The sequence below is a fragment of the Numida meleagris genome, chromosome 1 (assembly GCF_002078875.1).
Source record: "Numida meleagris isolate 19003 breed g44 Domestic line chromosome 1, NumMel1.0, whole genome shotgun sequence".
NCBI lineage: Eukaryota > Metazoa > Chordata > Aves > Galliformes > Numididae > Numida > Numida meleagris.
The window spans coordinates 169,915,010-169,939,036 of NC_034409.1; positions in this window are offsets into that span (position 1 = coordinate 169,915,010).

Here is a 24,027-nt window from a genome sequence, read left to right on the forward strand (position 1 = left end):
TTGGTATAAAAACAGGGAGATCACTTAGGAATTACCATCACAAGCAAAACTGATTTACCTTAGGAAAAATTATGTAAATTTATTTCCAATTAAAAATAGACCAGCATGTGAAACAAAGACCACAACACCCCATCCCATTCTTCCATGTCTCAGTTTCTCTCCTTCATTCCCAACCCTTCTTTCTCCTCCCCACAAGAAGTGCAGGGGTACAGGAAGTCAGGGTTTCAGTCAGTCCTTCACATCAACTCCCTGCTGCTCCTTCCTTCTCACTCTTTCCCCTGTTCTGGGGAGGGTTCTTTCCACGGACTCCAGTCCTTCAAGTACTGTTCCACTGTGGGTCTCTGCTCCGTGGGCTGCGGACTCCTTCAGGCAACACTCACCTTCTTGACCATGGGCTCCTCCATGGGCTGCAGAGAACTTCTGCTCTGCACCTGGAGCACCTTCTGCCCTCCTTCTGCACTGACCTTTGTGTCTGCATGACTGTTTCTCACACATTTTCTCACTCCTCCAGCTGGTGTGCAGCATTTTAACTTTACTTAAATACAGTTTCCCAGAGGCACCATCAGTATTGCTGCTGGCTTCAGCTGTATCCTGTGGTGGGTCTGTTGGAGCTGTCTGGAAACAGCTGTGTCCCACGTGGGGCAGCCCCTGGCCTCTCCTCACAACCTCTTCAGCCCCTGCTACCAAACCCTTGCTACAAGCACCCAGTACACCAGTCAAGGGTAAGGGCTCAGATGAGAACAGATATATCCTGATTTATGTTGTGGGTCAACACCTGGCTGCATCACAGAGGCAGAGCTTTGACTTTCATGGCCATGGGATCCACTGAGCAGCTAACTTCAAAGTTAACCTTGACTTGAGGAGTGGTTGGATTAGCTGACCTCTAGAGGCCCCTTCCAACCTAAATTATTTTGTAGTTGTACACCTGACAACAAGAAGGTTTTGTCTTCTGGAGAGATTGCATTTTTTTTTTTCAAGTGTCTGTTTATCTGCTGACAGAAACGACCTCTTCCTACAGACTTGAGGTCTGACTACCATAGTCAACAGAACACTACTCTACAGTACTGTGCACTGTAAAATAAACATTAAAAAAGAATTGTACTACTTGTGCAATATGGATTTTTCCCAGTGATTTGTGGAGTAAAGCGATTTGTTGAAGATAATGAGGTTCAACAATGCCAAGTGCAAAGTGTTACACTTGGATCGATGCAATCCCAGGTACACATACAGAGTGGGAGAAGAACTCATTAAGAGCAGCCCTGCGGAGGAGGACTTGGTGGTCTTGAAAGAAAAGTTGGGCATGAGCCAGCAGTGTGCTCTTGCAGCCCCAAAAGATAACAGTATCCTGGGCTGCATCAAAGGAGGGGTGGCCAGCAGGTTTAGGAAGGAATTGTCCCTGTCTACTCTGCCCACATGATGCTCCATCTGGAGTACCACACCCAGGCCTGTGGTCCCCAGTTTAGGAAAGATGCAGAGCAGAAGAAGCAGGTCCAGAAGAAGGCAATGAAGATGATCAAAGAGCTGGAGGAACTCTCCTGTGAAGAAAGGTTGTGAAGTTGGGTTTATTTAGCTTGGAGAAGACTCTGGAAAGACCTCATTGTTGCCTTCTAGTTCCTGAGGGAAAGTTAAAAGTGGGAGTGAGAGTGACTTTTTGCATGGTCTGATAATGATAGGACAAAGGAGAACGGTTTGAAAGCAAAAGCAGAGAGATTTAGATTAGTTGTCGGGGAAAAGTTTTTACAGAGAGGGTGATGAGGCACTGGGACTTGTTACCCAGAGTTGTGGTTACCCCGTCCCTGGATGTGCTCAAGGCCAGCTTGGATGCAGCCTCTGGCAGCCTGATCTGGTGTTTGGCAACCCTGCCCATGGAAGGGAGGTTTGGAACTAGATTATATCTAAGGTGTCTTCCAACCTAAGCCATTCTATGATTCTATGGTTTCCTCTTAACAGTGCAGAGAAATTGATTACTGAAAATCAAATACTGAAAATAGTGCAGTCAGCAGGAGCAAGGAGGTGATCACCCCTCTGTACTCTGCACTGGTGAGGCAGCATCTAAAGTACTGGGTTCAGTATTGGGCTCATCCTTGCAAGAATGATATTGAGGCCCTGGACCACATCCAGAGAAGGGCAGCTAAGCTGTTAAGGGGCTGGAACACAAATTTTATGGGAAGCAGCTGAGGGAAATGGAATGTTTTTGTCTTGAGGACGCTCAGGGGAGACATTGCTCTCCACAACTGCCAGAAAGGAGGTAATGGCAAGGCAGGGATCAATCTCTTTCCCCAGGTAACTAGTGATAGGACAGGAGGGAATGTCCTCAAGTTGAACCAGAGGAGGTTCATGTTGGATTTTAGGAAAAAAATCACCGTCCCTGGTGGTGTTCAAGAAAAGGGTAGATGTGGCACTTCGGGTCATAGTTTAGTGGGCATTATGGGAATGGGTTGATGGTTGGACTTAGATGATCTTATTGGTCTTTTCTAACCTTAATGAGTCTATGATTCTATAGGTGAAGCATGGAGGTACTTATATAAGATTAAGTAGACAATTGTCAGTTGACACAGACTTTCTCAGCAGCAAGTTTCCATCTTTGTTCTCAGACTTGATATGTATCAATCTATCTATCTCCCTTTTGTATTTTAGAAAATAAATAATCCTACCTGTAAATACTTTTGATCTGACACTCTGTATCAATGCTGAGATCAAGACAGCTAATATACATCTTAAAAATTAGAAATCAGATGAGGAAAAATAAATAAAAACCAAAATTAATTAAAAGTTTCTCATTAACTTTCTTCAGCTTTCATTAATAGGCTTGGGAGTATTTTATTTTCAGTTGAAGGTCTACTTCAGATATTTGAGTTATATAAAAAGGGCAGAAAAGTCCTCTGTGATTATGAAACGTATTTATAAAACTTCAAGGTTTTGATGGAAAAACACATTAATGTGTGACAAGTCAACTATTTTGTCTTTTGAGATTTCACATTGGGTTTCCCATGTACTAATCTAGATTATGTTCACAGCACGCTCTGTACTATAGTATCCAAGAGTACATTCCAGTCAACCGTAAAATAAAATTGGAAGTATGTGACTGGGAAATAACATCCCTTTTAAACAATGGCCACATCAAATCCAGTGAAAGGAACTTTATATTCTTTTAAAGAGAGATGCTGGTATTACCAATGCTTTTCACACATCTATTGGGTTTGTATATGATGGAAGAAGGGAGAAATTCATTAAAGGTCTGTACAAGACCAGTTGAGAAGATGATATACAGAAACATGTCAGCAACAGTAAGAAAGTGAATCAGCTACATAAAAAACATATGTAGAGCTGTAATGTTTATGACACAGTGGAAGGAAAGCTATAAAACTTCTTAGAAGATAGTTTCTCAGTAAGACTAGAAAAGCTAAGTTATGGTTTGTTACAACTCAGTTCAGTCAACTGATGGTGCTGGAGACCTGAGTGGACCTTCAAAGCCTAAAGCCAAAAGTGAAGTATCCACATTTCTTTTATGTGGCCAAAACTATCACTTACCATAGTGAGGTGACATTTTAGTCATATTCATGTCATCTAGGCACAAGCAGTTGAATTTGGAACATAAATAAGGAAGTGCTGGTACTTGCGTAGATGGATACACTTCTGGGAGGTGGGGAAACACAACATTACACATAAATTAAGAACTGGTCTCTCTAGTTTACTGGAAAATAGCCACAAATAGAAGTTACTTAAAACATATTTTGCACTCTTCAGATCATGACACCTCATTGGAAATTATTCTTACTCTTAATGAGAGCAAGTCTACATTTTATCTCCATCTTCTGATCCACTTGAATAAAAAACTCAAAGCACTTTCTTACAGTCCTTAACTTCCAATTCTCTAGAGTAGCTGTCTATTTTAAAAAAATATTTGGGGATCTAATTTTTTAATAATTAAAAAAAATTGTATTAACCAGATTTTCCTAATCTGAAGTGCACTGAAGTTGAGTTTGAAATGCAAGTGTGAGTAAAGAAGGAAAAAAATGATTTCTAGATTCTATCATTTTCTATTATTCAAATATGTGAGTTGGAAAAGGGAAAGGGCAGGTATATCTGACTAATATATCTTCTAAGGTAGAGCCTACCCCCACCCTTTTTTGGGTTTTTTTTGTGTCCTATTTCTTTTTGGTACTGACTATGTCAGATTTTATCCTTGGCTATTTGTTATTGCATTTCATTTCTTTAGGTTCACAAAAAACACTGCTGAGAGAGGAGATGGCACCCAGACATTGTTCCTCAAGTTCTGGACTCTCCATTTGAGACTGAAAACATACAGTTTACAAAGTAAAATAGATGATTTCAACTTAGAAACAAAAAGCATGATTCTCTCTGGCTTAATTTTATCTATTACGTTTCATAAGCGTAAAAATTGAAATCAGACAAGTGAAGTTGAATTTTTGTGATGTCTCACCAACAGCTGTATAAAATGTCAAAGACTGGCTTATTTTTACAGGGAAAGAAAAAGATAGCTGATAAACTCAGCATTAAAAAGCTGTCTGAAAGTTTATGCACAGAGAAACTTTGCAGTCCGAGCGGTTTCATAGCTAGAACTCGTTCGTCAACATGAAAAGATTAAATGATGGTCTATTGAGTTTTACCTTCAAGAGGCTCTAGATTAGATGTTTAATGAATCATAACATCAAAGACTGTTACTAGGTCACACTTATAAAGAAATCTTATTTCTGTATGAGAAATTACTAAGAAGCAGACCCATCTCCTTTTACTTCTATCAAAGAGTTGTGTTGTTGCTTGTTTTTAAATTCAGCAGATTTCAAACAAAACCAGCTGTCTTCCCAGCAGAGCAATTATGCAAAATTAAATTGCCCATTATATTCTAGATCATAATCTCAAACATTTTTATTAATTCCATACAAATTATCCCTTGAAGCTTGCTTTAAGGGTGCAGAAAATTCCTTTTAGTTCTACACAAATCACACTCCATAGATAAATAATCACAGATATTTAGGCAATTTCCCTTCTAAAACTGGAAAGGCAATTAACATAACACTTCCTTTGCTGGATGTCCTCTTGTGCTCACCATTATCAAACCTCTTTCCATCATCTATATGAAGAAGGCTTTTTTTGTCAGCTGAACTCTGTGAAGCCAGCATTGTTTTGAAAACTATTTCATGATGTTAACTGAATTACAATTTTTACCATAGCGATCTATCATCCCTTCTTCTACCACCTCTAATACTATAAAGCATAGAGTAACTGCCTTTCTAGTTATAATATGCCGGACTGCTTCCAAGGACACTTTCTGAAGGTATTCACAGTCAGGCCCTTCGTAGAACTCTAATCAAGAACAGAAAATTTCTTTCTTTCCCATTGCTCATGGTACTATGCTGATCCCTCTTTTTCTCACTGCAGGGTTTCTGAAAGTGTACTTACTAGAAACTTTGCTGGCTGTCTTCACTTACCAAATACCAAGTGAACACCAGTAAATGCAGCTAGATTTTCATTCAAGAATTAAGCTACTCTTTAACATACAGTTTTTTTAATTCTACCTAATCTATATGCAAACATCCACATAGTTAATTTCTGGCAATATGAAAGGTTCTAGGCTCTCCAGTCACTGCAGAAGAAATTAGGAATGAAGTTCATGGTGAAATCCTATTGAATTGTCAAAAGCCCAAAGCAGTATTACTTTAGAAGCCATTCCAAAGTGGTTAAAAATACAGACTGTGTTGCTTTTCCACAGATATAGTTGTTTACTCAAAATATTCCACTCTGCTCAATAGTGATTTGCATAGCTAGGCAGCTGAATGATTCATTTCTGTTACCAGCTCACCACCCTGTTTTAATGCTCATTTCTAGTTAGTCTGTTGTATAGGAAAGACAGAGAAATGTTAATGTATATGTCAAGAAAAAGGAGTGTCACAGAAGTCAGCATGTACTGAACAAAATGTTGGAGAAGTCAACCAATTCTTCTCCAGCATTATGGACTGGTTGTAAGCCTACTGAAATCAATGAGACTGTTCCCATTCACTGCCACATATGAGGCAAACTTTGTTGGTTTTCAAGGTTATTCTGGCAAGGATATATGTACCAAAGTCTGTTGAACAATGTTATTAAATCATAACCTCAATTATAGTATATTCTTAATAAAACACTCGTGCTCAAGTTTTCCACCTAACCGGGAGGTGTTATCCAAAATACATTTCTACAGCTCTAAGTAAGCAAATACATCTCATATCATCAATGAAATCTACTAGTGATTTTTCAAATGTGTTCAAATTTTCAAGTTCCCAAGCCTAATTTCAGAAAACCTTCCTGTTAGCTTGAACTGGATGTAAATATAGAAAAGAAAGAGAAGCAGTCTGTTGAACATGGGCTTTATTTCAAAGCATATAACTACTCTGGCTTTTGGCATTAACTCAGCATGGCTATGGGCAAGCAGCCACACTGCAAACTTAAAGACATTCTGTGAACTTAAGCTATAATTTTGGAAGTAGCTTGCTGCTTATCCATTGAAAACTAATACTGTTTTTTCCAATGTGCTGTTCATCTGTGGAAAACTCAGCTATTCCTTATATAAAGCCAGAAATGCTTGTATATCTCTACTTTGTTATTTCCCAAAAGCAATATGCTACAATGAATGGCAGAATAAGTAACACATGCAATCCTCAGATAGAAGAAGAGAGAAAAAGAGAACATTTCTCATAGTATCTGATATAAATATACATTATCTGCAGCACCACTGCAAGGGCTTAACTGCAGGACAATATAAACATTACAGTGAAATACTTTGACTTTTCATGCTCCACAGTCTAATTGAAAAGGAAACCTCTTATCTCAGTTTATCTCAGGTATCCTGAGGATGGATAAAATGCTAACGTATAGCCTCAAGAGAATAACTTCAGAGTTGTAATTATCAGTTTTGTCATAGTTACTCTTTCAAACTGGAATGTTTGTCCTGCTTCAGTTTTGCTGTTCTCTAAACCTACCAGGTCACCACTCAGTCCGAGGAAGTGAGAGGGGGGAAAATACATTTTTTTTATACTAGTGGCATTCCAAGGACTACATAAATACTATAAATTAATTCAAAGTCATAAAATATCATAAAATCATCAAGTTATGGATGAGGTGGCAATGAGAACTTTTCCAACTTGATTTTCCAATAATTCAAGGTAATCCAAGGTTTGTGTATATGAACTTCTGTTTCCAAATGACTCCAAGCTACAGAGAGACTTCAGTTTTGTTTTTGGAGGACTTAAAAACCTGTATACTTGTTAATTATACCCAAGTAACATATTCTAATAAGTTGTCCTTCAAAAAATTTTCCTGACAGTGCAGTAGAGATGATAGTGCCATCTCATTCGGATGTTTGATTCAGCAGGAATTATGCCAACCCAAGTGTCCTCTTTTTTCCAATTTCTCAGAGTTAAAGTTAAAAGTAAAGGCCTATTTGTGAAATGCAAAGGCATATTTTAGACATAATGGAGGACCTTCAATAAGGTCAGAACAGAAGATAAGCCACAGGTTTTTCACTAGTAATGATTTGCTGTAGATGCTGCAAAGGAGGACAAAAGACAGCAAGGCTTGGTCAGAGATTTTTCTGCTGAGGTCTAAATTTTCAGTCAGAGATTGGCTTGAAAATTAGGCAAGAGAATTTCCGCTGCTTCTCAAACAGTTGATTATTCAGTTTCTAATTATACCTCTTTATAGACTTGTACTCCTGTTAGTGTAATCACGACTGGTATAATTTGGCTTCACAGATGTTAAGAAACTATAATTGCCTTCTTGGATCTTGGATTAGTTCAGAAAACTTTGTCCTTTATGAGTTCATTTCTGCCCGGTGTACATAATCCATGGCTTTTAGAGTTGTACATTTGAGCTCTTTTATCAAAGGTAATAGCAAGATTCATTTTCTCTTTGGACATCAGGAGAGACCTACGGATTAAAATATATGTTATATATTTCTTTGCATGTAGGTTTTTACACTAGAAGGGTCATTTAATTTGGGGGGGATGTATTTTTATTTTATTTTTTTGAAATCAATGCAAGCTCACTGAAAGAGGACAGAATTGTTTCAAATCACGTATATTTTTACCATTATTATTAAATTTATACGAGAGAATGGGGAGTTGACTCTTTTACAAGAAGAGATTATTATTTCTCCAGTACATTACATAAATAAAAATAGAAGAGTAAATTACATTTTCCTGCTTTAAGATAATGTAGTTTCTTCTTCCTTTGGTTTCCACAGAGCATCTCATGATGGAGGACCATTGCCAGGAAATTTTGACTGTATTACTATCCAAACTGTAGTGTTTCTTCAAGCTTTTCATGCCTAAGGATCTTTTCACACCTTCTCCAAAAAGAAGATCATAAATACTATTTTGAAAACACTTCCTTTTGGAGATTAGCAGGCATTATTTCTTGGAGTTTGGTTCTGATTTTTTTTCAATTATCCTTTTCAGCACCATATTTAGATAGTTAAATTTTGTATTTTGAGTAATGGCATGTGTTTTCAATATCCCAAGTGAAATATAGTTAAGCATGGAAGTAAATGTTTGAAAGATTGGTGCTTTAAGAAACTTTATAAAAATAAATGTACAAGATGGTGGATTCTTTCCTTGCCTCTTTCTCTTTTCTTAGGATCACACCATCTACATGCAAACCCCATTAAAACTTAGATCTCTATATGAAACTTTTCTCTTCCCAGAATATTACTCCATTGAAAATGTATAGTACAGAAGATTACTCCAGCTCTGCTTTCCTTTCTATGTTACCAGCCAGGCCTCCTTCAGCACTTTGTATATATTCTTACAATTTCAGATGGAAAAATGCATATGTTACTTGTCATTTTAATTTAGTTATTGATTCTCTCACTTTTGTCAAGAGATGCATTGTTCACATTTTTTCAATGCAGAGGCACTGATGTGTTGAAACTTTGCACTGAAGCACATTTTTTCTTTCTTCGTTATTTCTTAATTTCTGACTCTGAGTTTCCTAGATTCACGTCTCCTCCGTTCAACAACAGCATTGCATTAACTGTAATAGCCTAAGACTTCCCCCCATATTTGATGCGTACCTGTCTCATGAAGCCATGCAATCACATAAAAATGTGTAAGAATGATCATAACCTAAGCTTTTAACTGCTAAATCTGCAGATGCATGGGGTCCGTCACCTGAAAATTTGACTGGTAGCATAACAGCAGCTAAATGTGAAACTGAAGTTTAAGTCATACTGCAAATTTTTCTCTCATTTTAGATTTCAGTAGAAAACAGATATAAATTCTGATGGTTTTATAAATCAGAATTACAATGGAGATGGGAAAATACATAGGAAAATTCATACCATAGGCAAATTAGAGTAAATGTAAATAAGCAAATATTACCACATTTTTATCCTGAAGAAATGCATTTTCCTTACTAACTGAACAATAGTGTGACCCTATATTAACCAAAAGTCTGGGTTTAGTAACAATAGTCACACGCAAACAAGCTATTGTTTCTGTTGGCGATCTATCAAATTTAATGGTTATTTTCACTGCACTTTACTTTTTAAACATTTTACAGCCCTATGATTCTGCTTTCTACATGCCTTCGCATAACTAAGGGTTTAACAAAGATTGTTTTTAATTCCGCTGATAGAGTAAGAGTAGACTGAAATACTGTGTTTTGCAAAACATTTCTACTTTAATAGGCAAATCCCCAAAAAGGAAAATATATGATCTATCTCCTCCACAGATAAAATATTCTTTCTGCCATGTTTCATACCTGTTATAAATATCTCTAACATTCAATTATTTTGTTTTGTAATCAAATGCCATCCTTCTGACAAACTATTTCGGACTCCTAAGATCCAGATGAGCACTTCAACTTGTGCTTCAAATGAGTACTTCAGCAGGTGCAAATTAGGCAAAGTATAGCTTTACATGAAGTAGAAACAAATCAAAAAAGAAATGCTACTTAATTCCATAGATATCTGACATAACAACAACACTTAAGTTTTTTTATACTGAAAATTCAGTCCAGAGGCTTGGCTCTTTTGCATGGTGCATTCATAGGAATCTATCTCCTGACTTCTCATTTGTGACCCAGAAATTAGACAGATTCACACATTAATCTCTGATAAACCCTGTTGAAATTCCACCAAATACCTGGATAGTATTGGGAGCACTTCTTTCCAACTGTGTATCTGAGGACAGCTGTCTCAGGAGACTGTCCTTAAAGGAAAGATGGCTTTGCAAACACCAGGTGTCATTGCTTCAGCCCTATTCAGTCCTTCAGCATTATTCAAGCTGTCTTTTGTCCCTTGGAAACGTCTGTGCACTGTCACACTGCAGACCAGGAAATGCAACACATTGCCCATTTTTTACTGTTACATCTCCCTGAGAGAAGTGGCATTAAGAGGAAAAAAACTGCTATGCCTTGAATGTGTGCATCACTGAGAGGTTGCGGGTACTTGCAGGATGTGCAGAGCATGTTTCATCAACCCAAGCATTCACCTTCACATGTCCTATCCTTAAGGCTGTAGCTCTGAGATGGAGTGGAAAAAGTTTCACGTCTTCATGAAAGCCTGCCTTACAAGTTAGAGACATAAAAGAAAATAAGTAGGATCACGTTACTGAAGTAGGCAGCAGTGACAGGACAAGGACTACCCATGAGAGATGTTCCTTGCAAATCATAATGGCACAAGTCAAAGCCAAACAATATGTGCAGTCTCATCACTTCAGTGACACGAGTCAGTCTTCCTGTACCAGGCATGAAAAAATCACATGGAATGGTGAATAAAAAATAAAGATACTTTTTAATGTATATATTTTTTTCTTATTTGGAGGGGGAGGGAGGGAATCAAATATTCCTCAGTCAGTTTTAGCCCAGATTAGTACCATGTGAGACACATACTTGTGCTAAGTCCACAGTTTTCTGTCTTGTAATATTTGAGTTCTGGGATATAAAAAATGTCATTATTATCTTCAAGAAGGAGAATCTAAGAACTACAGGCCAGCCTCACCTTGATGCCTTGGAAGATGATATAGCAAATAACCATAAAAGCAATTTCCAAAATAAGACAGACAAGAAGGTAGCATTCAGCATGGATCTATGAAAGAGAAGTCATACCCAGCCAATCTGATCACATTCTGTGATCAAATGACCAACTTGTTGGATAAGGGGAGAACACTGGATATGGTATCTTGATTTTAGCACGGTACATCTCTCATAAGAGAGATCTCTCACTGAGGACAATGAAAAGGCTGAGGTTCTCAATGCCTTCTTTACGTCTGTCTTTAAAAGCCAGACCAGTTGTCCTCAGAGTACTCTACTCTCTGACCTGGAAGTCTCAGATGGGGAGCTGAATAAACCCCCCACAATTCAGGAGAAAACAGTCAGAGACCTACTACTCCACCTGGACTGCCACAAGTCCATGGGGCCAGATGAGATCCACCCGAGAGTACTGAGGGAGCTGGCGGAGAAGATAGCCAAGCCGCTTTCCATCATCTATCGGTGTTCCTGGTCAACTGGAGAGGTCCCAGAAGACTGGAGACTTGCCAATGTGATTCCCATCTACAAGAAGGGTCGTAAGGAGGATCTTGGGAACTACAGGCCTGTCAGCCTGACCTCGGTGCCAGGGAAGGTTATGGAGCAGATTGTCCTGAGGGAGATCACGCGGCATTTGCAGGACAACCGGGGGATCAGGCCCAGCCAGCATGGGTTTGTGAAGGGCAGGTCCTGCTTGACCAACCTGATCTCCTTCTATGACCGAGTGACCCACCTGGCGGATGAGGAAAAGGCTGTTGATGTGGTCTACCTAGACTTCAGCAAAGCCTTTGACACTGTCTCCCACAGTATTCTCCTGGAGAAACTGGCAGCCCGTGGCTTGGACAGGTACACTCTTTGCTGGGTAAGGAGCTGGCTGGAGGGCCGGGCCCAGAGAGTGGTGGTGAATGGAGTTAAATCTAGCTGGCGACTGGTCACGAGCGGTGTTCCCCAGGGCACGGTGCTGGGGCCTGTCCTTTTCAATGTCTTTATTGATGACCTGGATGAAGGCACTGAGAGCACCCTCATTAAGTTTGCAGATGACACCCAGCTGGCACAAAGTGTCAATCTGCCTGGAGGTAGTGAGGCCCTACAGAGAGATCTGGACAGGCTGGGTCTCTGGGCTGAAGCCAATGGGATGAGGTTCAACAAGACCAAGTGCCAGGTCCTGCACTTTGGCCGCAACAACCCCAGGCAACACTAAAGGCTTGGGGCAGAGTGGCTGGAAAGTTGTGTGGAGGAAATGGACCTGGGGGTATTGGTCAGTGCTCAGCTGAGCATGAGCCAGCAGTGTGCCCAGATGGCCAAGAAGGCCAATGGCATCCTGGCTTGTATCAGAAATAGTGTTGCCAGTAGGAGTAGGGAAGTCATTGTCCCTCTGTACTCAGCCTTGGTGAAGCTTCACCTCAAGTACTGTGTCCAGTTTTGGGCCCCTCACTGCAAGAAAGACATTGAGGCCCTGGAGCATGTTCAGAGGAGGGCGACGAAGCTGGTGAGGGGTCTGGAGCACAGGCCTTATGAGGAGTGGCTGCGGGAGCTGGGATTGTTCAGTCTGGAGAAGAGGAGGCTCAGGGGAGACCTTATCGCTCTCTATAACTACCTGAAGGGAGGTTGTAGTGAGCTGGGGGTCGGCCTCTTCTCTCTTGTAACTAGTGACAGGACGAGGGGGAATGGCCTCAAGTTGCGCCAGGGGAGATTTAGGCTGGACATTAGGAAATTCTACTTTTCTGAAAGAGTGGTCAGGAGCTGGAATGGCCTGCCCGGGGAGGTGGTGGAGTCACCGACCCTGGAGGTGTTCAAGGAACGTTTAGATATAGCGTTGAGAGTCATGGTTTAGTGGGGTTATTGGTGATAGGTGGATGGTTGGACTGGATGATCTTGTAGGTCTTTTCCAACCTAGCTCATTCTATGATTCTATGATTCTATGATTCTATGATTCTGTGATTCTATAACATCTTCACAGACAAACTAGATAAGTGGACATCTAGGTGGATTGAAAACTGGCTAAAATGGGTAGGTGGGTTGAAACTGGCTCAACGGACTGCAATCAGTGGTACAAAGTCCTGTTGGAGGCAAGACACCAGTGTCCCCTCAGGGATCAGTATGGGGCCAATACTGTTTAAAATTCTTGCTAATGGCCTGTATGACAGAGTGCATCATCAGCAAATTTGCACATAATACAAATCTGGGAGGGGTGGTTGATGCACCAGAGAGTAGTGCTACCATTCAGAGGGACATCAGCAGTGCGGAGAAATGGGCTGATAGAAACCTCATGAAACTCAACAAAGGGAAATACAGTCCTGCAGTTGAAGAGAAACAACTCCATGCACCAGTACATGCTGGGGACAGACCAGCTAGAAAACAGATTGGCAGAGGACCTCTGGGTCCTGGTGGGCAACAAGTTGAACATGAGCCAGTGACATGTATTTGTAGTAAATAAGGCTAAAGATATCTTTGGCTGCATTAGGAGGAGTGTTGCCAGCAGGTGGAGGGATATGATCCTTCCACTCTGCTCAGAGTTCGTGAGTCCATACCTGGAGTACTGGGTCCAAGTTTGGACTCTCTAGTAAAAGAGAGACATGGGCACGCTGGATTGTCTCCAGTGAAAGACCACTAAGATGATTAAGTATTTGGAGCATCTTTCATATGAAGAGAGGCTGAGAAAGCTGGAACAGTTCAACCTGGAGAAAAAAAGGCTTAAGGAGAGAGTCACGAACATGTACACAATGCATATAAATGCTTGATGGGGAGAAGTAAGGTCATCAGAACCAGAGATATCTTGTCAGATAGGACAAAAGGCAATGGTCAAAACTTGAAGTATGGAAAATTTCTTTTAAACATAAGCAAAAATGTTTAAATGTGAGGATGGTCAAACCAAGTTGCTCCAGAGAGGCTGTGGAGTATCCATGGAAATAATACCTGTGCAACCTACTATAGCTGAAACTTCTCTGAACAGAATGGTTCAGAGGAGCCTTCCACCCTCAGCTACTTCTACTTCATCATTCTACTATTCTGTAAGTTTGGGATCATTGCACATAGCACTGTTCTACTTGTGGTTTCCATCTTGATTGTAATAAACTATCACTGCTGCCTAACCTCAGGCAGTAATCAAGGGATTTATTCCATATGAACCTACTGAGTTCTAGGCACACAGGCAAACAACGACTACAAATACTTGATTCAATTCAGGGGAAGTAGTTAGTTAGCTGTGAATAGTTGTGACTCAAGTATCTAGTCCATAAATTGAATTGCAGGTTACTGCCATCTCTAGAACAAATCCAAAGCCCGTTAAACTCTTCCCTTAACTGTAATGTCTTCTCAATCTGGACATTTCATTCTTATATTAAATTATCAAGTTTAAAACAAAACCCAGCAATTAAGTTATCTCACATATTAAATAAAATGACGAATTGTATAGCTGGAGGCTCAACCAATTCATCTGCTTCCTTCATGGAATTATTCTGTGACATCTATCATGACAATTTTTTGCATCACTCAGGAATTTTTATAATCTTACAATTATGGGGTGTGGATTGGAGATGTGTGCTTTGGGACTGGGGGAGAAATAAATTAAAAAATCATAAAATATTACCATAAATGGCACTGTAAATGAAAACTATTATTATGCTGAGTCCAGAGGGCTACATTATGTAGACCAGCTGGTATACCACATAACAAAGGCATCTAAGGCTCTTAATTTAAACAGTTTAAAAGAGATATTATCTGTACTAAAGTTTGGCTTATTTCTTTTTCAGTCACAGATGATTTAATTTCTTTCTGAAACAGCATGACTGAAACTTTGTTCATTACTTACTGTAGCCGATAAAACATAATGAGGAAAGAAAATTGTGATTTAAGGAACTATTGTAACAATTGTGGTCATGGTCTGCTATATTATTAGGATTAGAGACACTTAATTGCTCTGACTTTCTTAGTCTGTTGAGTTGTCATTCTTGCATTGTTTCTGAGATTAAATTCTATGCTAATTGCCTGAATTGTCTTTGAAATTGAATTTGCAGTTTCTCTTAAGTTGAGTGATTACATCATTATTATAGCTGAATCCTTCTTCATCTCTCATAGTGTGTACAAGTTCAAGTGCTAGGTTGTGTAAAAACCTGATTTTTCATTTTACGTTTTAGCTAAAGAGTGAGGGAAATTACTGTAGCATTGTTTATATGTCATTATAATAGAGAAAAGAAGAAAATTTGTCTTACAAAATAAAACAATTTTATTAAATCATTGATCTACCAGGAATTAATTTATCTGATTTGTCTGATCTGTAGATAAGGACATGTACCTTACCTCTATGTATCTGGATATTTCCTTTAAAATCCGTAGAACTACTCATCTGCAAAAGGTTCTGTACATTTGTACATGTTCACAACATTTTTATGTTAGCAGTCATTACTGCTAAATGGAAGTCATTGATCTGACCAGTAGAGGTACTTTCTATTTCATAGGGACACTACATGGGAAAAGGCACAACTAGGTATTACGCTGATAAATTTTACTGCTGAAAGATAATTTTCGTATCTGTGTTACGATTAGAAGCAGTGAATGTAGAATTCAAGTCAAAAAGGGAGTCAGAATTTCAGAGAAATTTTATTCTCATACACGAAGAGAAAATAATTAAAATTTTGTGCAGAAGAAAATTCTAAGGAAAAAGAAATATTTTAGTAAGAATGAAGCTGACCCATTTTTGATTTACTGCCTGACAACATGACTTTCAGGGCTGGACATGATATCTATTTGACTTAATTTGCCAAAAGAGTAGATTAGAATAAGAAAATTCCAGCAGTGTTTGTTTTCTTAATTCCTCAGCTTTACAAACTATAGATTTTACAGTTAACATTTTGCAGTTAGCCTTAATTAAATTAATAAGTTTTGCACTTTGTTGTGTTATTTAATTCATGAGTTTTTTGTTTGTTTGCTTGTTGTTGTCAGTTTATTTGCTCTGGTGGTGTTGGTTTACTTGTCTGAAAGTTCAGGCTTATCACGGTGTCTAAGGTAGCAGTTAAATCTGTGATACCAAAGATTTCACAACAGTGTTACAAAATCAGTCCTTTGCTGTAGAATTGGACCAAACTGTTAACATACCAAGAGACTGGCAAATTCTGCACCAGGATAGAGTTGTTACTAAGTGCTAGATTTTTCAAAAGATTTTCCTTTCATATCAATAACATCTTTAGGCTTACACTTTGTTTAATTTCATGCAACCTCTTACTTCAGTGATGGAGTGAGAGGACTGACAAGCAATACCCTTCACAGACAACATGTAAGTGATATGCCTGGAAAAAAAAACAAGTTTCTACACTTGCAGTGTTGCTGGAAAAGCATCACTTAACTCAGAATGAAAACAATTCTTCATATTACCTTTTGACATGTTATACTTAAGGTAACACTTGACAAAACGCAGCAACAAAACTGTATAAGAAGCTGTTGCACAAGCAGATGGTTTAGGGCTGGACCTCTTCTTCCAACACTACCTTCAGACATAGGAATTCTTTTCTGGCAGAGCAGCAGGTCTCATCACACAATATGCAGACAGCATAGGCCAGCACTGAGAGGAAACACAGCTCTGAAGCATGACTTTCAGTGCACTGAGCACGCAAGTTCACAGGCAAATGATTTTTTGTTATTTTGCAAACCTTAAGAACAACTTTATGACCTTGCAATGTGGGAGTTATATTTATCAATCATTGCATTGACAACAGTCCTATCAGCGTATTCTGGCTAGACTTATGAAATGGAGCATCATTCCACAATCCTCATTAATTTTCTTTAAAAGCATGAAAACCAAAACTGAACACACAATCGAGTTCTTGTAAAACATGTAATGACTGATGCCTTGAAATTAAAATTATTCAGGTACCAAGGAAAATATCTGTTCTGGCCCTATTTATAAAAATGATATTAAGTTTACAAAATATGCTTTCCCACCCATGCAGTTTGTTCAGTTACATTTTAAATAGAAGTTAGCAGATAAAGATTGATTTGGATGTAACATTATGCCAAAATATCTTAGAACTCTGCAGAAAAAGTGTTATAAGATCTAAGAAAGTTCCTTCTGTACATCCAGTCATAAACACAGAAAACAATTTAATAATCCCAAGTGGAAGTATGTATATGATGAAACAGCATGAAGTGAAGGACTGTGCCATTTCCATCAGCCATTGAATAAGATAATGGAGAAGGCTTGTGTCACCGCTGTTTATGACAGCATGGAAGGGGAAAGTTCAAGGATCAATTTGCCCTTCCTCCCATAAATCTACCCCTCAAAATGTTTAGGCCTTTTGGAAGCAAATTGTCACAACGAAGTTATAGAGACCTAAAAGCAAAGCACTCTCTGGAGAATGAGCTCTAGGGTCTTGTTTATTACCCCTCTGTGGTCTGACATATCCACCGCATGCTGCTTTCTGTTTTTCAGAGTCTGCTATCAGTGTTGCCTCCAAGTGTTTGGCATCATGGGGTCCTGAACATGAACCAGCAGTATATTCTTGCAGCCCAGAAGGCCAACAATAGCCTGGGCTGCATCAAAAGAGAGGCGGCCATCAGGATGAGGGAAGGGATTGTTCCTCTCTGCTCTACCCTAGTGAGGCCCCATTTGGAGTGCTCTGTCAGGCCTGGGGCCTCCAGTACAGGAAGGATGAGGAACAGTTGTAGTGGCTCCAGAGGACCATGAATATGGTTAAAAGGCTGGAGCACTTCGCCTTTGAAGTAAGGTTGATAGTTGGGTTTGTTTAGCTTGGAGAAGAGAAGGCTCTGGGAAGACATCATTACAGCCTTCCAGTACTTGAATGGAGCTTACAAGCAGGAGGGGGACCAACTTTACATGGTCTGATAGTAATGGGACAAAGGGAATGGCTTTAAACTGAAAAGGGAGAAATACTGGTTAGCTGTTAGGAAAAAATTATTTACTGAGGGTGTGGTGAGGCACAGGCTGCCCAGAGAAGCTGTGGGTGCCCCATCCCTGGAGGCGCTCAAGGCCAGGTTGGATGGGTCCTGGGCAGCCTGAGCTGGTGGGTGGCACTGCCCACAGCAGGGGACTGGAACTGGATGAGCTTTAAGGTTTCTTCCAACCTAATTCATTCTATGATTCTATGATCATAAAACAATTAAAAGTGGGATTTTTTTTCCATGGGAACAGAACATGCTTAAGCCTAGAATAGTCAAATATTTTCTTAGGGAAAGAAAAATAAGTGCGTAAATTTTCCTTAAATTTAGAACATTTAAAGCTTCTATCAAAGTCCCTCTCACCTCCATGCATTAGTGATAGGACCATCTGTGAAGGAATACATTGGCCAGGAAAACATGGACTATATGAGTAAATATGTTTAAGTGCTGGAATAATCACAGCACAATCCAATTCCCATGAAAAATGAATCAGTCATCTTTGTCAGGGCTTGATTAATGTCTGATGTTGATTAATGTTTAAACTGATGAAGTGATATTCATTCATCAGTGATTTTATAAATACTTGAGGAAAAAAAAAAAAACATCAAAGTACACCTACAAGATTAAACTCTCATAAGAAATCTAGAATTTGAGTCAAGCTCTTTTTTTCTTGCAAATGTGTGCATATGCTAACCGTGATCAATCACATATGTCACTGTATACCTAACTAATGCATATTTTCTGCATTGTGTAGTTCCAGCAAAGACTTTTTACATGAAAGAAATTTGGAGCCAGCTCAGTCTGTGCATGCCTATGTGATCCCCACTGGGTTTTCCCACAGGAAGGGCACAATCAGATCTTATAGTCTTCTGACATTTCCATTCTAGAAGCTAAGATACTGGTAGTGCTTACACAAGAGTAAAGAAGGAGAGCTTGCATTGAAACAAGACAATGCCTTGTTTTTTGTTAGGTTGGCCAGGAACATTTTGGGTTTGGTTGCATAGTTTCATTCCATATTATGAACAACCAAATTCTTTAAAGTTTACCGATTGTACTTATTGAGCACAACCTCAAGATAGTCAGGATCTCTGTGCCCAAGCCAGTCATCATCTATCTGGGAAAGTTAATTTCAAGTTATAGCTCCTCTGAATTACTAAATCCGGAGAATGCTCACGATTTATATAACATAGAGTAACTCCACCAGGAGTTGTCATGCTTTATACTGTGTAATCAGTTATTTAAATCTGAGCAGATATTTAATATGGATTTTTATTTAACTATTAATGTACTTTCTCTGTTCCTCCTTAATTTGTGTATTCTCCACCTGAGAAAGTTGTATTTTCTTCATGGAAAGTCACACATTTCTAACCAAAAATCAAGCTTTATAATATAAATTATATTAACCAGATCACTTAATCAGAAGATTAAAATAAGTAGATCTTTACTGTAGACAATAGTTAAAAGAGATCAGATTCTCTGAGAACAATATTTCAAAGTGAATATTCAGTGTTGTGGACAAACTTCATTAGATCAAATGCAATTTAAAGAGTACAGAGACACATTCAAATGGATAAATAGAGTGAATTAATAATACAATGGAATTTCACATATAAAACATCAATCTAAATTTAATTTATGTTATCTGCTCTTCAACTTCATAAGAAAAATCCTTGCAACTCATACTCACTCTTCCCTCAGCCAAAAGCACCACTGAAGTCATTTCAGGTAACAGAAATATGTTTGGCAAAGTTTCCTGAAGAAAAGGTAACCTCAAATAAAAATCAGTGAAGGAAACAGCAAGACTGATGGGGCGGTGATGCCCTCTTTTTCTTACACTACATTTTGTCATCATATACATTATAATTTCAGCCCACACTGATAGTCAACTCCAGCCAAAACACAGGTCCTTCAGTGGGGACAACCTAGTCCATTCAGCACCTCAGCTCAGTTTCAGATTGCCATTCACGTAAAGTGTATGGATCTGACACAGGAGTGGCCAAGGGGAGTGTATGGGAACTGCTGAGTCATGGCCTGAACCACTAATTGAGCACCTGGAGGAAAGACCTAGTCGGCCCTGGGAGCACAGGTGAAGGCAATGGTGGGAGTCTTTCCCCGCGAGCCCAAAATCTTCCCATGTGGGTGAGTGCTGTATTTTCCTTCCACCTTTTTGTAATGCTATTTCCATCACGTTAGTCCTTCTGGTCGCTACATTTGGCGAGCCAGGCAGACCAAAATATTGAAATGGCTTTCCTTTTGAATGTCTTTAAGTGGGCCAAGGGGGAGAACATCGTCCCTCTAGATAAAATCTTGCCAGGGCACATCCCAGGATTTCTGGGTTCACCCTTTTATAAACTGGCAGCCATAATTGAAAATTGGGGTCCCTTACTGGATAGTGGAAATATTTCCCAATCACCATCTGGCATGGTGAAATATTTTTACAGATTAGATAAAAATATCCTGATTACAAAGGAGCACCGACTGGCTGTATCCACCGTGGCATGGCCCCTATTAATGGCTCTAAATCATGCAGTACTTTCAAATAATACTTTAGAAAATGAGAACCAGCTACTGTGTGATCACATTGAGAAACTCGAGCAAGAGCTTGGCCTATTGACAGGGAAAAAATCAAGTCTAACTTTCCCCTTAAAGAAAATACGGAATATTGCATTGGAAAATACTCAGGGCCCTGAACCAGTAGACCCGGGTAATCCAGCAGGGAAAATCTCTAGATCGGATCTCGAAGCCCCACTTGAGGTGGATCCCTTTGAGATCTGACCTGTAGTGATGCAAAAAAAAACCAAAAAAGATACAGGACAGACCAGCAGGGGTGCCCCCGATCAATGGCCCCATGCCCAAACCTGTCTCCATGTAACAGCTCGCCCCTATACGGCATCTGAATTGATGGATTTGGTGCAACAATTTTGGCAGAAACCAAGGGAAAGTGTACCTGCTTGGTTACTCCGATTATGGGACATGAGGGCAGAGAGTGATGTGGTCAATGGACCAGAAGTTTCCAAGCTCGCATGCATTACCTCACACCCTGCCCTTAGACAAAGGCTGTATGCCACTGTGCAACATAATGAGGAGAATCATACCTTAATGGATTGGTTGATGGCGGCATGCTGTGTCACTTGGCCTAATAAGGCCGATATCTCGGTGCATGCAGGTTTATGGTCCTCCATGGAGGACCTCCAAACATATATTCGTGAGCTAGGAATGAAAGAGGCCATTTATGAGGATGCCTTTGAAAGTCCTGACTTAGTAAAATTCTCGGCCGGAATGAGGGACCTAATTTTACAGCAAGCACCCTCCCACCACACTGTTATCTATATTGAACCCCTTGGTGGCCTCAGAGGCCATTGTTCAGCAGGCTGCCCAGTTGGTGGCTGATCTGGGGGAGACAGAGCGCTTAAGGGCAAGGCGTAATATTAGGACAGTGGAAGGGGCTGAGGTACATCCAGTAATTAAAACTGGAAAAGCTGCCCCACAGACACCCCTATCGGGCCCCATACGGGTATCCCATAAACAGATGTTTAATGACCTCATACGGGCCAGGGTGGCTTTTGCTAAAATCGATCACCAACCTAATCATGTTTTGCTTCAATTATGGAAACAACTAAGGGACGATCAAAAATTTCAAAGTACCTCCAAAAGAACAGGGGTACAAATAATTGGACGAATACCAGAAAATACTTGGAATCTAGAGGACTTTATAGTCCCTAATAAAAGGAAAAAGCCGCCCCAGGTGACTTGGGCTACGATGCCCGAGCCACCTGAGGAAAAAGACTTGGCTCTTGCCCAATTCATGGCTTGATAGGGGATGTTAGTCCCTATGTAACTAGCCTCTAAACAGGACCGGAAGCCCTATGTTGAGCTGACCATTTTTTGGTCCCGAAAGAACATACAAAGGGTTATGGCACTGGTTGACACAGGCGCGGAAACATCAATTATTTATGGGGATCCAACTAAGTTTAGTGGGGATAGAGCGATGATCGGTGGTTTCGGGGGACAGACCATTCCAGTTACCCAAGGTAACTGGAACAAGGAGATCCCTCCTTGGTGGGAGCCTTTCCCCGCGAGCCCAAAATCTTCCGATCCGGCTGAGTGCTGTTTTTTCCTTCCACCTTTTTGTAACGCTATTTCCATCACTTTAGTTCTTCTGATCGCTACAGGGAGGATGCTGCCTACTCAAAACTGAGGAAATATTGTAAGCCCTGTTCCTGCCAGCACTGTGTGGAGCCCAGCCAGCAACCAGGAGAGTACCATGAACACAGGAGCCACGGTCTGTGGTTCATGGACACTCCTGAGTGTAAGACAAGCCAGATCTTCCTAGGATTTCCAAACACACCAACGAAGTACATAGCTTCCTGAAGAGAGCACAATATAGTCCCATCCTGCAGCACATTTGGAGACCTGTTTTGCAGACATGATTTAGTAGTGGGTTGTTAGAGTTAGGGTAGTATGGTTTGGTTGAGGTTTGACTTGATGATCTTGGAGGTCTTTTCCAACCTGAGCAATTCTGTGACTCCTGTAAACCCATTATTTTTATGTTGTATGCTATAATTTAAGGGTAAAGGGAGATGAGGAATGCATTAGTTCCCCTATAGCTTATAAAATGAATGGAGAGTGTCTCTTTCCATTTTATACCTCTATAAGGTGCAGTCCAGTAAGGAATCAACTCGACCTCCAGGACTGCCTGCAAACATATGGGCAGATATTTATGAAGCCAGGAGCTTTCCAGATGTGTCAAATGAGATTACTATATTAGCTAAGCCAAATGGAGATGCATGAAGGTTATCTTGGATGAAAGCAGAACTCTGTTACTTACACAAGAGACCAAAATATGAGTCAGTTTTGCTTTCCTAGTATTAGCAACTTTTGAAAAGACAGTTAATCTATCATGTCAAGATTGGAAAATATGGCACCATTGTTCAAGCCAAGTTTGATTTTGTTTATTGTTGCCAACAGAAACATAATCTGATAAGCATCTTTTTTTCTCTGAAAATAGTAATAACAAAGAAGTGAAAAAGTTAATTTTCAAAACAAACAAGTTTAACATATTTCCTCCAAACTTCTTTTTTTTTATAACGATATTCCAGCTTTATTTTTCATTTTCAAAAGTCTGTCCCTCATTTTGGAAGACTGTCTTTTTGTCAAATGAATTTGTTAATTTTTTTGAATGTAATATTTCAGAAAATCTTAATTTGCTGATGTCAGTGAAAATGGGAAATGAGTAGAAGGGTGTTTTTCTGTTCACATTGGAGTAAAGTTAAGTTTTTCTTTCCTAACTTTAGACTTCTGAATTTTCAATCAGACTAGGAGCTCACAATTCCAAATTCATCATATGACATCCTGGAAAGTGGTAAGTGGTAAAAACTAATATTATATTTTGAGCTTCTTTCTCTCTGTCATTTTTTTAATCATAAATGTTGATACATAGAAAGTCATTTCCAAAAGAGAAAAAAAACATCATTTTGTTAAATAAATTGATAGCAAATGAATTGGTGTACATTTCCAGAAAAATTATTCTTGGGAGTTCCTACATCTCTCATAAAATAATTTCATTGTAAAATTTTGCCAACATGAAAATAAATTGGAACAGGTAGTGAAACAAATCTTGTAGAAGGTCTGTGCTTAGGAGAACACAGGAAGAGTTCCTTGCTTTGATAATTTCTAGAGGTTGTGGACATGGCAGGAGAGATACATAATCTGTCCACTTCTCCACTCTTCTCACAGTTAATGCCTGCATCTGCATATATTTATCCAGGTCAGTGAATCACATGCAGCATCCTAAGCAGTTCCAGGTGCAGGAGGACTATTCCTCAGCAGATGGTTCTGCTTCCAGAAAATGTCCTAAGAGCAACACCACAGAGAAAATGTAGATAAACTCCAGTTATCTCAGGTGCTAACCTTCAAAGTTAAAGGTGATGTACTTACACAGAACAAAGGCCTTGGCTATTGCTTCAAGATCAGCTCATAAAATACAGTTTTACAAAGAAGTAAAATCAAAAGTTTTCTTAATTTAATCTATTTAACTGATTTCCTCAGTGACCCTCAATTCTTGCTCATACAGTTTAGTCTAAGTGCATTTCTTTTTTGACTGTTTAACAT